General features: G+C 37.0%; 1 long non-coding RNA gene across 1 annotated transcript in view; it reads left to right on the top strand.

Annotated features, from left to right (window-relative positions):
- The window catches only part of LOC113978413, a 43,717-nt gene that overhangs the window by 20,845 nt on the left and 8,860 nt on the right, over positions 1–14,012 (top strand). The window contains exons 4-5 of the long non-coding RNA XR_003537567.1: positions 6,410–6,543; positions 8,888–9,057. This is a non-coding gene — a long non-coding RNA (uncharacterized LOC113978413). The remainder of the gene's footprint in view (positions 1–6,409; positions 6,544–8,887; positions 9,058–14,012) is intronic.

The raw sequence follows: 14,012 nt of genomic DNA, 5'->3' as shown, positions 1-14,012 counted from the left end.
AATAAACCCATTATTCTTACAAAAAACTGTTCACATTTTAAATTAAAAAAAAATAAAAAATCACATCTTGACTTTGGGAAACCCTGTAGAATTAACAGGACTGCAGTCTTAACTTTATACAGATACAAACTGTGGTTTAACACCTTAGGTGTACAGAGCACATCCATTATTTCCTGTTTCAATTTGTTATTAGTCCACGAAGTTTGAAAACAAAATAAAGATATAGGCCAGGAATGTTGCTTAAATCTTCATATGTGGTGTTACCAAAGCAGTAACTCTGGTGTTTTTGAGAAGTATTTTTGCAGGAAATAAATTTTTTTTTGTCTCCAAGATAAATCTGCAGATTGTCTGATATACTCATTTATGGTGCAATTTTTAGGTCTTCAGATTAAAAAGTAAAAAAAAAAAAAAATCTTTTCACAAAAATAAGCAAAGGGACACAGGAAAACAAATCTGAATTGCATATCCTGTCTCCATAATTTAGTAGCCTGGACTGTTCCAACAGGTCTCTGCTAATAAATCTATGGAGAGATCAGATGCAGAATAAAAGGAAAACCTCTGTGGCAGAAACATTCCACTGTTCAGCAGAGGAAAAAATCTCAGGTGAGCAAACAGTTAGCAAAATGCTAGATCTGTCCAGTCATTACATAAATATATGGCTGTATTATATAGCCATATGTTTCATTGCTCTAATTATTGCAATCTAACAGTAACCTTCACCATCCTATCTATTTTTTCTTAAAACTGAAAGAATAGCTGGTAGCGTGTAATTCTACAGGATAGATTTGAATCTGGAAACTTAGATACTGGTTAATTGAGAGCATTTGAAACTTGAATCTAAATGCTTTAAAAAAAAAAAAAATCATGCCATTTTGTTGTTTGACACTAATTTTCTACCCAGCATGTATTAGCAATGACTGAAATTAGCTCCCAGTGAATTGTAGTTAAGCTATTTTATGCCATCTGCAAGGAGTTCCTGATGGAAGCTCTATCTGTTCTGGTCTGTTGTTTATTTTTGTTTTGTTTTTTTTTCTTTATAAATTTAATTCTCTGAAAGTTTAGAGCTCGCAGAAGGTGGGGTTGACTGCCTGGTAAGACTTCCAGCTTCACAATACAAATACAGCATCACCAGTGGAGTTTCCACCGTGACAGGTCTTTGCCCTGACCTAAAGATTTAAACTCTAACCTGGTATTAACTCCTACAGTTTCACTGCATTCAACTAATGCAAGGAACTGGCAGTTTGCACCAGGGGAGGGTTTGGCCACCACTCCAAAGTGGAAGTGGGTGTTATGGGTTCATGCGTGAAAGCCTAATCAGACCAAGATCCGTGTGGGTTGGCTCACCATGGAGCTTTTGTGGGACCAGGATCTCACTCCTCACAACCCAGACCAGGCTCCCCAGGGCAGTGGCCACGGCCCCAAGCCTGCCAGAGCTCAGGGAGCCTTTGGACAATGCTCTCAGGCACACACAGGGTGTGATTCTTGGAGTTGTCTTGTGCAGGGCCAGGCATGGGACCTGATGATCCTTGTGGGTCCCTTCTAACTCAGGATATTCTGTTATTCCATGGTTCTAACCTTCCCACTGAACTGATGTCAGGGACCAGGATTGCCATAGTGTCAGGGCTGATGGCTGGATTCATGTTACTAGAATCTCTTCATCTTGCCAAATCTATGCTTTGTACTTTACTGGCTTTTCTCAGATCGTATCCAAGTATTTCTTAAGTATTAAAGAGTATATGAAAAAAATAATCAGAACTAGATTGCTGCTAGGTTGGTAGTTGTGTACTTGCCTTCTGTAGTATTTTTTTTTTTAACCTTGGGCTTCAGAAGTTTAAAATTTCTATAAAATCCGTGTGTGCTAAATTATCATGTGTTAGATGATACTTACTGTGCACACATTTTGAACCATATTGCATTCTGTGATCTAATAATTCTCTAAAGGATATGGAAAATATCCTGGAAAAGAGGGGTGATACTTTGAGCTTTGGACATACTGGGGTTTCTCTCAGAAATCTGAATCAGAAAGATTAAAGTATAAAATTACAAGAGCTCTGTGTTTTCAGATCAGGACCTTTACCAAGCAAACAGATTTGCAGTGGTAACATAAAGGCAGCATTCGACCTTCTCCACCATTCTCCACCCCTTATAAAGGAAATACATTATGGTGGCTAGTTAGTATTCACAAGAAGTCACTAAAGAGATTATTTGCCTTGGAATAAATATGATTGAATTAGAAATGCATAGTACTGATACCCTGACCTCAAGTAAATGGGTTCCTTATTTATAAAAATGTACCTAGATATACTCCTCTGTTAGGCTGTTAATTGTGTTCTTATATAAAGTAAATATGTAACTCAATTCCAAGAGTAATTGAAAGGTTTTATATAGGAAGATGAAAGGGGAATGGCACTTCATTCAGACTTTTGAATAAACTAATCAGACTACTCCGAAAATTGATACATATTTGCATTTTAAAATATGAAATACAAAATGTGTCTGCTTTCTTATAAAGTAGATATTATACAGTAGAAATCTTATAGAGTAGATCTATTTTTTTTAGGGGTTTAATTAAAGATGATTGTAGATTGTCTTCTGTAAGGAATTAATATTCAGCTTTGGCAATGCTGTTTCTTTAACACTGTTCTGCAGTTAATGTTTCTGAGCTCTGAAACAACTGCTAAAGTAGTTGAAGTAAGTAAATAAGTAATAAAAAGCACATCAAAGTAGTTATGATGAGACAGCCAGATGGCAGAGAATTGCAGTTCTTGCTGTAATTTTATCAAAATTACTATTGTCATGGCATGTTAGTTTTCATAAGAATTTGTACAGTCACTGATCTTATACAGACAAATTAATTTCAGGTTCTCTCATGTGTAGTCGCATATCAGCTATACTTGAGCACGCACAAAGGAAAATTAAATAATCATAGTCACATAAACTTGAAAAGCAGCACAATTTAAGTTTACTATTCCATAACGTCTTGGGATCAGCGATCATTTTTCTTATGGTAGACTCAATTTGATCTACAGCACTTCTGCCATTATATGGTTTCTGCTGCATTTAATCTTCATTATGAAAAGATATAGTATCACCTAATAGGGTGGAATTAGTAGTAATGCACAAGCAGTGTAATAATTCCTCTGAGTTATATCATTTGGTGGAGTTTCGTACTTTTACTTCTCCCATAAAGCTACTGGGATGAAAATAATTGAACCATTTAAGTTTCATAAATATGTTATCATTACATGTTCTCTTCTTGGGTAAAGGATACCCTATGTCTTATAAACGCTTGCAGGGGAGAAAAGATTGAGTGTTGCATACAGCGAGCGTGTAATCTGAATTTGATTTGAATCCCAGGCAGGATAATGGCAGTTTGTTTCCCCAGAGGAGGAAGCCCCGTGGCAGACCACGAGGGGATTCCTCTACTGAAGCTGGGCTTTTTAGGCAAACAGTTTTTCCTACTGTTTCTATCACTGTGTGATTCCGTGTGAAACCCTCCCCATTAAGAAATGGTGGAAAGGACAGGTGTGTAAGCATACAGAATTTAATACACTTTTAAAATTCATGTGGTCTGGCTGCAGCAGATATCTGTTGTGTCCTTAGTCAATTTAAGGCAGCATAACTAAAGACTACCTTTTTTTATTTTTTTATTTTTTTTTGAGTTACTGGTCCCATGACTTTAGGACTAACTTTTCACAGATTCTTATTTCTCAGTGCTGGCACATGAGCTCCTCCATAAAAAGAGCTGAAAAAGCTTATGGAGAAATAATCAGACTGATGGTGACAGACCTTGATGGTGCTGGAAGCTCATCAGTTTTCTTTGTAATGCCAAGGAAAACAACAGATGTAGAGTAAACAAATCTCAGCTACTTTGGCGAAATTCTATTTACTACAATACAAAATCAGTGTAAGGAGGCAAATTTGATGATTCTGTTTGATCAGATTTCTTTCTCCACCCCTGTGTAGCTCCCCAATCTATCTATACAGCCAAATTAGGTTCAGAGGTTTGTACCTGTTGTTCTCATTGATGTCAAAATACTCTAAGATGATGTTTGAATCACTGAAATACATTAAATTCTAGTGGTTGTGTAGCAATGTGTCATCACAAGAATGTGGCAAAATACAATGGAGGCATAAGAGAAAATGAGATTATTTCTACATAAACAGTTTGTCATTGATATATCTGAGAGAGTTCATTTGGCACAGGAGACATTTATTCCCATGATTCTAAGAGCAATTGCATTTTGGTGGGCAGGTTGTTTCGTTTTAGCCCACGTCTGACTTCACTTGTGGATCTGCCCAAGTAACAGAAGTTCTGCTGGACCTCTAGAGTTTGTTACTGAATGGATTTTCCTGCTGCTACAGGATGAAATATGTTTTATACACAGAAGCTTTGTCATGTGCCACGTGCAGTTTTTATTCTGCTGCTTCACTTGCGTGTGGTTTCCAGCCTGCAGATCATCAGCAACTTACGTGTACAGAGAGTAAAAAAAATTCCAACAATATATTGATTTTTGCTGAGCTGATATTATGTTTTCTTGAGGTGGTAATCAATAACTAGAAAGCTGATATTATACTGTAAAATGAAGCTGTGTTCAACCCTGCTTTAATCTCATGTATATTTATGCAAAAAAAACCCAACCAAAAATCACTCTAAGGAACGACAATGATTTGATGAGATTATTTTAATTTAAAACAGCAACAATAAATACACAAAACCTAGTGACACGATTGAAACAAATGCCTGTGAGAGAAAACTACCAGAAATAGAATAGTTGGAAACCAGCACTGAAACACCTGAAGGGGGAGGGAAGATCGAAAGAGAAAAAGGAAAAATTAAGCAAGTAATAACATGAGCAGCTGGAGAGAAAAAGAGAAACAAAATAGCAGTTGACAAGAGAAAGAAAAGAAAAAAAACCCCACATTTTGTTCAAAACCTGTTATTACCAAGAAACAATTTTCAATGTGGCTAAAAATCATGTTTAACAACACATCCAAGGCTTAATTCATTAAACACCCAAAAGCCATGAACTTCTCTTCTTGAAGGTTAGTGAAAATAGTTTTAATCCTGTAGTTTTTTCCTGTTAAACTGTGTAAAATTTAAACAATATTTATTTCAAACAAATGCTTATGTTTATCTGTTGTTTGGTGGATAAATTATTGGTAGTAATGGAAAATAAACAACAGGGAACAAATAATCTTAGTACAAGGGACAAAGCGTCACCAGCATGTTCCTGGAAACTGATTCAGTGAATATATATTTTAATATGTTTAGGCTTTTTTTAAAAGAATTAATATTTGATCTTGGGAAATATTATCTAAAAAAAAGTGTACATAGGATCTATACCATGAATGACTTTTAATTTGTCCCAAAGAATCCTGAAGAAGTCAAGGTGGATCCATGTTTGAACGTACAGGATTGAGGTTTATCTATGTCTTCTTCATACTGGTGTGTATATCTAGTAGTTTGACTACTACTACTACTAAAGCCTGGTAAAATTATTCTTATATTCCACTTATCTCTCCTGTTCTCTGCATCACCTGCTGTTGTTCTGAGGCTGAGAATAGGTGTGGATTTGCCTTTTCTAAGACAAGATTGTAAAGTAGTGCCATTCCATTTGAAATCAGTTGAAACAAATTTAGCAACAAATTTAGCACATCAGATCTACTCTAGGAGATCTGAAGCAGATGTTTCCAGCTATTGACTGACTCCTCCTGGAAAATCCGTGTTCAGTTTAGAAGACTTCTCAGGGAAGCCTCCTGGTGATTCTTCTTATTTGATTTAAATAACCCCAAACAAACCCACAACAAAACTAAACCAAACTTTCCTGTCCTTTTCTTTCTTTCTGAATAGTTGTGAAATCTGAGTATGGCTTAGGGGGAGTGGAATGTGTCTTGTATAATTGAAACACCTTTATGCAGTTCTATTCATTAGCTTAGTTATGCTGGATTTTTCTTTCAGAGTGTTTCCTGAAAAAATAGGGGGAACTGGACCATTGCAAATACCTGACTAGGTGCTGTTTGATTAGCTGGAAAATTTCTCCTAGAAAACATGTGGTTTAAATAGGGAGAACTCTTCCAAAATGCATATTAAGGAAAAAAAAAAAGAAGAAGAAAAAATTACAATACAAACAAGCAAAACCAAAAATGCCCAACCAAAACCAATCACAAGATAAATCTATTTTCTGACAAAAACGATCTATATGCAAAATTGATGATAAACCAGCACATTTTGGCTTCCTCACACAAAAGCTGTGTTAGTCCTGTAAATGTTGCACTGCTGGTGTGTTCCTGGAGAAGGCAGGATTCCTGTCCATCGTTTATGGAAATGGCTTTGCCCCTCAGCTCTTCCTCCTGGCGTTTTTGAGAGCAGCAGGGCAACTGTCAATGATGATCAAACTTTCTCCAGGAGAGGCCACACAGAGGATCTCGGGCTCACAAAAGGAACAGCCGCCTTCTGCCGATGGATGGTGCCCTGGAGGAGAACAGGGGAAGCAGCAGCAAATGATGTCAGTGGTAAGGAAGCAAAGGAAGCTGCAGAAGGTATGTTTTAAAAATACTGCTTTTTTTCGGCGTGTTCAGTGTCATAAAAGTATATAAGCACTTACCTTTATACACAACACACACTTCTATATTTATTTTTTTTTAATCTTTTATATACGAATATAAGTTTTTTAGGTTGAGGGCTAAAAAGCAATTTTTGGTTTGTTTTGTTTTAGCAGAGGACCTCATTTAGGAAAAAAGCCAAGTCCAATAGCTATTTTCTTTCAAAATGATTACTGCTTTGTCAAGATGTATACAGTCAGAGTACCTAACACTGATTATTAATTACTGGAATAACCAGTTCCTGATGTGGTGGAGCTTTAAGCAGGAGCCAGAGATCACAGCAATGGACAGTGAGATGTAGGGAGACAGCCCTCAATGTCTCTGTGCATTACACTTTATTGGCCTTGTGACCAGTTACAGAGTTGCCTGCTTGCTGTTCCTGAGGGAAAAATATTTTTAGACATGTTAAATGAAGCATACTCGTGTTGTTTATTTTTTTTTGAGGTCCAGAAGTACACATAGCACTTTACAAATGTGTACCAAATCATAGTTCCTGCCCTTGGAAGCACCTGATGCACAAAAAAATCCTTTAACTGCATGGACTATCTAGCAACAGCTACTTGGAAACAGCAGAGAGGGACAAAAAACCCCACCCTCCTTACTTTCTTTCATTAGCTACACTAACACAACACATAATTTCATTGTGTAGTATTTATCATACAAGTTATTTGTAGCAGGACAAAAAGACACTCTTGGTCATTGTGGTGGTTTGGTTGTTTTTTCCACAAATTATTCTAATTTTTAAAAATTACATATGTGGGCTACACATTAAATTGGCCACTATATTCCTTGCAACAAAGCTTTATCACCCAACTAAGAGACAACTCTTGTACGTTTTCATCTGCAGAGGCAACACCCTGAGCTAATAATTTATGAGAGGGCACATGCCATCCTTAAATAAGTTCTCAATGCACAGATATGCACTTGGAGCACGTATACACACTTTTAAATTTTATTTTAGACTCTCACGAGTACCTGTGCTGCTTGTGTTGCTTTATAGCTTGTGTGACAACCTGACTTCTGGGCCCTTAAGGCAACGCAGAGAGAGAATTCAGGCAACTGCTGATCCTCCCTTCACTGCCAACAGGGTCTGTTTCCTAAGAATTCCCCAATCAGTTGTTTAGGGACTCAGATTCTTAAGTTTAGTATTTCTAACTTCAAGAGTACAGTGTGGGGTTTTTTTTTCAAAACACTCAGGGATGTGCAATGCCCTGTTCATCAGGAGGGATGAGGTAACTCCAGCAAAGCCTGATGGTGTGCAGCAATGACAATTTTGGAGCCCTTCTGAAACATTTTGTTCACACTTCAAAATCTATGCCATATCTTTTTCTGCATGCTTGCAAATGGTTTTAAAATGACTTCCTTTATGGTTTTAATGAAGTGGTCATAATTTGTTAACAGAGGGTATCTACTGTTCTGTCCAACGCTTTCTTATTGATTTTGCAGTGAACACGAATTGTTTCACTGTATATTTTAATGAAGAAAAGAATGTATTTGACTACTTTTAGAAAATCTACGTAATTTATTATGAACAGATTCCAAAAAGTTTCTCTTAGGCTTTTTAGCCGTTTTGAGTGAATAAAATAGAAAAAAAAAACCAAACAAGAACATAAAGGAACATTACTGACAGAATATCCTTGAAGTAGCTAGAATTTCATGGAGGTGCAGAGCTGAAATTGTGGTGAGGAGGCTACAATTTCTGAAGTATTTTAGAAACAATTAAGCATCAGGACTACATGCATGTTCATACTGTAAATGGGAAATTTCTTCCAAGCCTAACCTACTTGTTATATTACTTAATATAAGAAAGTAATATAAGTAATGGTTTTTATAGAGCCATTAAATTATATTTTTTTTAACTTTTCTGTTTTGCGAGAAAGCAACTAGATGCTTGCTAGAGTATACAACTCATTCTTTGTGGTTTCTATTAAAATTCCCAATAGAATTAATGTATACCTATCCTTTGTAGTGTATTTGTATATTGAAAGTAAACATATTTTTTAAAAAAATTAAAAATATATGCTTTAAAATGAAAATTCTTTTCAAGTTTCTTAACAACCTTTGTCTGTTGCACATGAGAACAGAGAAGGCTCTTCTTGGGGAAGTGTAAGCCCTGATCTGTACCTCTCCTTTTGCAGCCAAAGCAAAGAGACAATCAGATGGAAACACTTTTCTTCCTGTTTTTATCACAAGAGCATTCCTATTGTTATAAACTCGTTAAACTTTTGCCATGTTTGAGAAAGGACACTTCTCTTCCCAAGTGTGTATCATCTCTGCTCAGTTCCAGACTTGTAGAGACTGTCTCTCAAATACCTCAGGACTTGCCTGGATGCAGCTCCCCTAACACTTCTTAAAACAACAGTGTCTGAGGAGGTGTGAACCAACGGGAAGGAGCAGGATGAAAAAGTGGAAAGAGAGATGATGTTTGAAGCAAATTTCTTCCGTCCTACTGTAAGTCTGGAGCAACCTCTGGGCTACTGAGTCACTGTGTTTTATATGAAACATTTTCTTTTGTAATCTCTTTGTAATTTTCACTTCTTGTAATTTTTATCCTTCTGTGAACACTGCCTTCCTGGCTGGTCACATTAATCAAGAGGAACTCATGATGTTCAGGCGCTCATGATATGATGGTTTCACAGAGATCAGGCAGCTCATTTGATTATAAAAAGAGCTTATTATTATTATTATTATTATTATTGTTATTTAAGTCATCCAACCATTCATTTAATCTGAAAGGTCCAAAGCCTAAGTGTTTCCAAGTTCAGGGTCTGCCTGGATGAATTAAACCGTATACCGAATTTGAGGTACCAGAGTTCTGGAATTGTCAGGGTTTTGCTTAGTTATTTTAGGTCTGATTTTTCTTGGTCATGTTCTACTACTAGAAAGGCTGTGAAATTTTTGTTCTGCCCAGCCCCCTGCCTTTCAGGTTGCTTTTTGATTTCCCTAGCAGACATCTAAAGAGTTTGTCAGAAGAAATGGGGGAAATAACTCGGTAGAACACGCTGCTGTTGCAAATGATGCTTTTTCTCTTTTTTTGGTACTTCAGACTTCTTTTAAAGAAAGAGAAGTGGACTGTAGGTCTTCCATAACCTCAGGCAGGACACTCAAATCCACACATGATGTGCATGACTGGCCCCAAAGTCTAACTGCTTTTAAATTGTTCATAAGCTGTATGACACTACTCTTACTGTACCAGTGAGCAGACACTTCAGCTTTGAAGGAGCTGACTAAAGCAGCTGCAGTATGACAAAGCTCCATAGAGTAAGCACAGCCTTGCTAACTAGACTTTTAAGGACAGATTATTACTGCTAACAAAGAATTTGATTTTCTGTGAAATACTTTATCTTAGGACGGAAACACATTCCGACAATGAAAATTCTCTGATGGAGTATGAAGACTTAATAAACCAAATTTAATGCAGTACTATGTAATTAGGAACTACTGCTGGTACTATAGTTCCATTAGCTCTAATCCCTAGAAATATCTGTCAGACACTACTTAATTTTAAGTAATTTAGAAAATTATGTAAGTTATACATTGTCCCATTCTGGAAGGCACTGCATCCCAAGCCATGTAAATTTAATTATGACTAAAGCCAATATCTTACACAGAAATCAGTGTGCTGCACAGTAGGCAACGTTATAAAATGAACTGACTCCAACAAGAAGACACTCAAATATATTTTCTATATTCCATGCCTCTAGTTTTCTAGTATAATCTCCAGTGAAATTTGCTGCACTAGTCTTTTCATTAATGGTAAAGTGCTGCAATTCCATAGTATTAAACAGTCCTTAATGTCTTTCCTAAAAGGAAAGAGGAAGGAAAGAAAATGTTAAAGAAATCTGGAGTCCAAAAATAACTTTAACATGGGGTGACCATGCTCTGTCTGTAATATTTGGTACTTCTTCACTTGCTTCTGCTTACAGTCCTCTGTCTTTCACCTGTGATAATTAGCAGTGTGTATATCCCATTATGCAGAAATAAATGCCTCATTCCCCTTTTGTGTCTTAATGATACCACAGGGTGAGCAAGTGCACTTCATGTTCTCTGTTTAATTTTTAAGGTTGGGAAATACTCGTCTTGAGCAAAAGAAAGTGGTATTTGTAATGTTAGTCTGTAAAGCCTAAAAACTTCCCTAGGGGTTTTCACGGGCCATTGGGAGCAAATGCCCAGCTTGCAGGTCAAAATCCACAGCACTGCTAGAACCTATGTACATAAAATCTGTTGTGCTCCATTGAACACTGTATTTTCTCCTGTCTTGTTTTGACATTACTCACAGTGAAACAGCCAAATCAATCCAGATGAATTCAATCCTTCCTGGGTGGAAAGGCAGGAAAACTGTTAAAAATCCGTTACTTTGCAGAGATTTGTAGCACTCAAAAATGTGTGGTGATCGTGTTTATTGTGAAGGGAGGGCAAAAATTCTCTTTGAAAGCTAAGAACCAACTCTCTGCTAAGCATTCAGTGCTTTCAGGGGAAACAGTATTGGCAATAATAGACAGGTTTTATCTTTTTGCTAACTTCCCTTTTTAGGGTGGTGCAGCTTCTTTAAAACTTCCAGATAGTCACGTGAAGTTTTTTTTTTTATGCCACAATTTTATGTTGTGGAAACTAACACTTGGCATCTGTGAGCAAGCTTGGAAGGGTTCAGGAAACCAAGAACGAGTCGGAAAAAGTGGGACACTCTTGTGCTCCCCCACAGACATGCAGTAGAGGCATCCTGATGCTTCCAAAGAGGAAACCAGCACAGAAGCACTTGCTAACCACCGTGCATTGAGCTGTCACCTTCAATGTACCTTTGAAATACTGGCTGTTTCTTAAAGGGGAAGATGGAAAGCAGAAAGTGTAGAGTTTCATTCGCCCAGACTTTGTCAGAGAGTGCGGCTGTGATATGATTTCTGTCAGAAACAATCTGCTTGAAATTTTTCTGTCTTTACTTTTGAACACGGAGTTGCTTGTCTGTATTCTAACCCTAGGTGATGGGATCTGCTGCCTTGTCAGATAACATTTGAGTTCACTCACTACCTGCTTGTTGACTAGCGCACAGACTCACTGTGGTGGCAGGGAAAGCCTTAAGGCTACTCAGCATCTGTCTCTTCTTGTAATTAGTTGCAGCCTTGTGTACAGAGCAAAACAGAGATTTTTTTTTTTCTATATATATATTTTATTATTTTTTTTTTCTGTGAAAGAGTAATGTGCACAGACAGGAGCTTTTAAACTGCAAAAGAGTTTGCTGGTGTTTGTCATTCTTCTTTTTCAAGAGGAAATGGCTTTTTACCTACTGAGGATAAAGTGTTGACATCCTTTTTTTTCAAATTACACCAAGGACATAGATTTTTGAGAAAGATAACCTTGATTGTAAATCTGAATAGACAATATTTCTGCTCTTACATCTGACACACCTCATATTCATGGGAGATAATTGGTGATCATGCTTCCTTAGACTCCTGCTCGGGTGATTTGTTGCCCCATGTGAGGGTGTGCTCTGCCAGCTATCTGATGATTTCCATACTTAGAGCATCCACCACGTGCTCTCATCACTGAAGGCTACTCAGAGAGGCCTCCTTGAAACAAACTTCAAGGAAAAAAACTTACTAGAAGATGGCTTTGAATATTTGAATGCCCATTTCACATGTCAAGACAACCATTGCATGAAGTTAAAAATTAAGTGTGTGTGTGTATTCCTGGGATTTAGTTTTGGTTTTCATACAGTGTCACAATTAATTTCTCACGGAGCTGTTGCTCGTGGTAGTTTGGTGTGAGAGCAGAGACATACCCTGGGATTGTTAGAAGGATCTGCTCTGGTGCTGTAGATTTGAATCTCTTGCAGCACCATATTTTTTTTTAAGTGTAAAAATTTGTCAAGAAAAAGAGCCGCGCGTTGTGACAATTCTTAAAATTCATAAAAAATGTGAGCAGTAGGTTGGTGTAATACACATAAATCATCATCCAAGATGTAAACCACCCCTAACTAATAAAGATGGAAGCAAACTTTCTGCAGAGGAAAATCGTTCTCTAATTGCCTGTAGCCGAATTTCTTCTGCAGCAGCTGCCATCAGCGGCGGGACTTGATGGATGCAAGTGTTGCTATGGTGGTCTCTAAATATCAGAATTTCAAAGACCTTATCCTCATCATTAGCAGCAATGAGGTTTATGACATGAAAAAGAAACCCACATTTCTTCTATATTACCCTGCTTCCCTTTTTTAGAGTAATCCTACATGAGATGTAATTTGCGTAGTGTTTCTCTTAGAATGAACAAAGTGCCATTGGGTTTGCATAAGTAATGTCAAAGCAACTGCATTATTTTAAAAATCAGTTCCCCAGATTAAAATATGCCATCAAGATATCTCTAAATTTGTTTGGAGATTATTATTTAGTATTAATTTTATATGAGAGCTGAGCTAGATTTTTCACTTAAAATTTGGAGGTGAATTAAGCCACGTTTTTGATGTGCCTCAGCAAAGACAAACAGATTTCTAGATGGCCCTATATAGATATCAGATTAAATTAATCACATAAGAATAATAAAACGAAAAAGTTTGATGTCCTTTTAAGATATTAAGTGACTTTTGCTAAGTTCCTTAGAACTTAATGAGTGTTTTCAAAGGTGGCTTATGCACATGGGAGCCAAGACTCAAATCTTTAGTCAGTGGGAAACTTGGGAGAGTTTTAATCTGTACTGATATCTTGCTGTGTGGCACTTCTTACCATGCTCTGTGGCACTGGCAGCAGACTGGTTAAACATATGTGCCTTTGTGATTAGAGAAATAAGACTCCAAAGAACCAGTTGTGATCCCTTGCCTCTCCCGTACTGCTGAATGGACAGGAGACTCACATTAGGTGTTCTGGAGAAATGGTTCCCAGTGTGTGGAACCCTGCAGGTTACTAAATTAGTGGTATATTTTTCTTTCTTTTGATTGTGTTACTAGATAAAAGCAAATTTTTTTAAAAACCCAGTAGTTTAATCCTGCTTATTTTGGTAACGATTGAATGTTTATTCTATTAATTCATCTCAGTTAATTACATGACATTGGCCTGATGTTCTTGATGGCTTGCACTGGACAAGTAGAAGAGACAGAGCTCTCAGCAATGTACCAAGACTAGTGCTGACTGACACATCTGATCACTCATTTCAGAGAAGGAATGGTATTGTTTGTTCATCCCCCTCTCTAACACCTGTATTCTCATTTAGTTTCTGTGTCCTTATTCTGTGAAGCTCACACGCTTTCCTTGGGAGTTTCCTACACAGGCTTATTAGATTTCATTACCAGGCCTTTTTTTTTTTTCTTTTCCCTTTTAAATATCTGGATTGAATTTTTAAATTCTTTGTTTTAAGTTGCTATTGTTCATCCTATCTCATACAGCACTCTGATAATCCTTTCTGCTGGTTATAGTCTTGGTCTG

The sequence above is a fragment of the Neopelma chrysocephalum genome, unplaced genomic scaffold, assembly GCF_003984885.1.
Source record: "Neopelma chrysocephalum unplaced genomic scaffold, ASM398488v2 Primary Assembly neopelma1_323, whole genome shotgun sequence".
Lineage (NCBI taxonomy): Eukaryota > Metazoa > Chordata > Aves > Passeriformes > Pipridae > Neopelma > Neopelma chrysocephalum.
The sequence above is the reverse complement of the archived record's forward strand: the minus strand, read 5'-3'. Positions and strand labels throughout refer to the sequence as shown.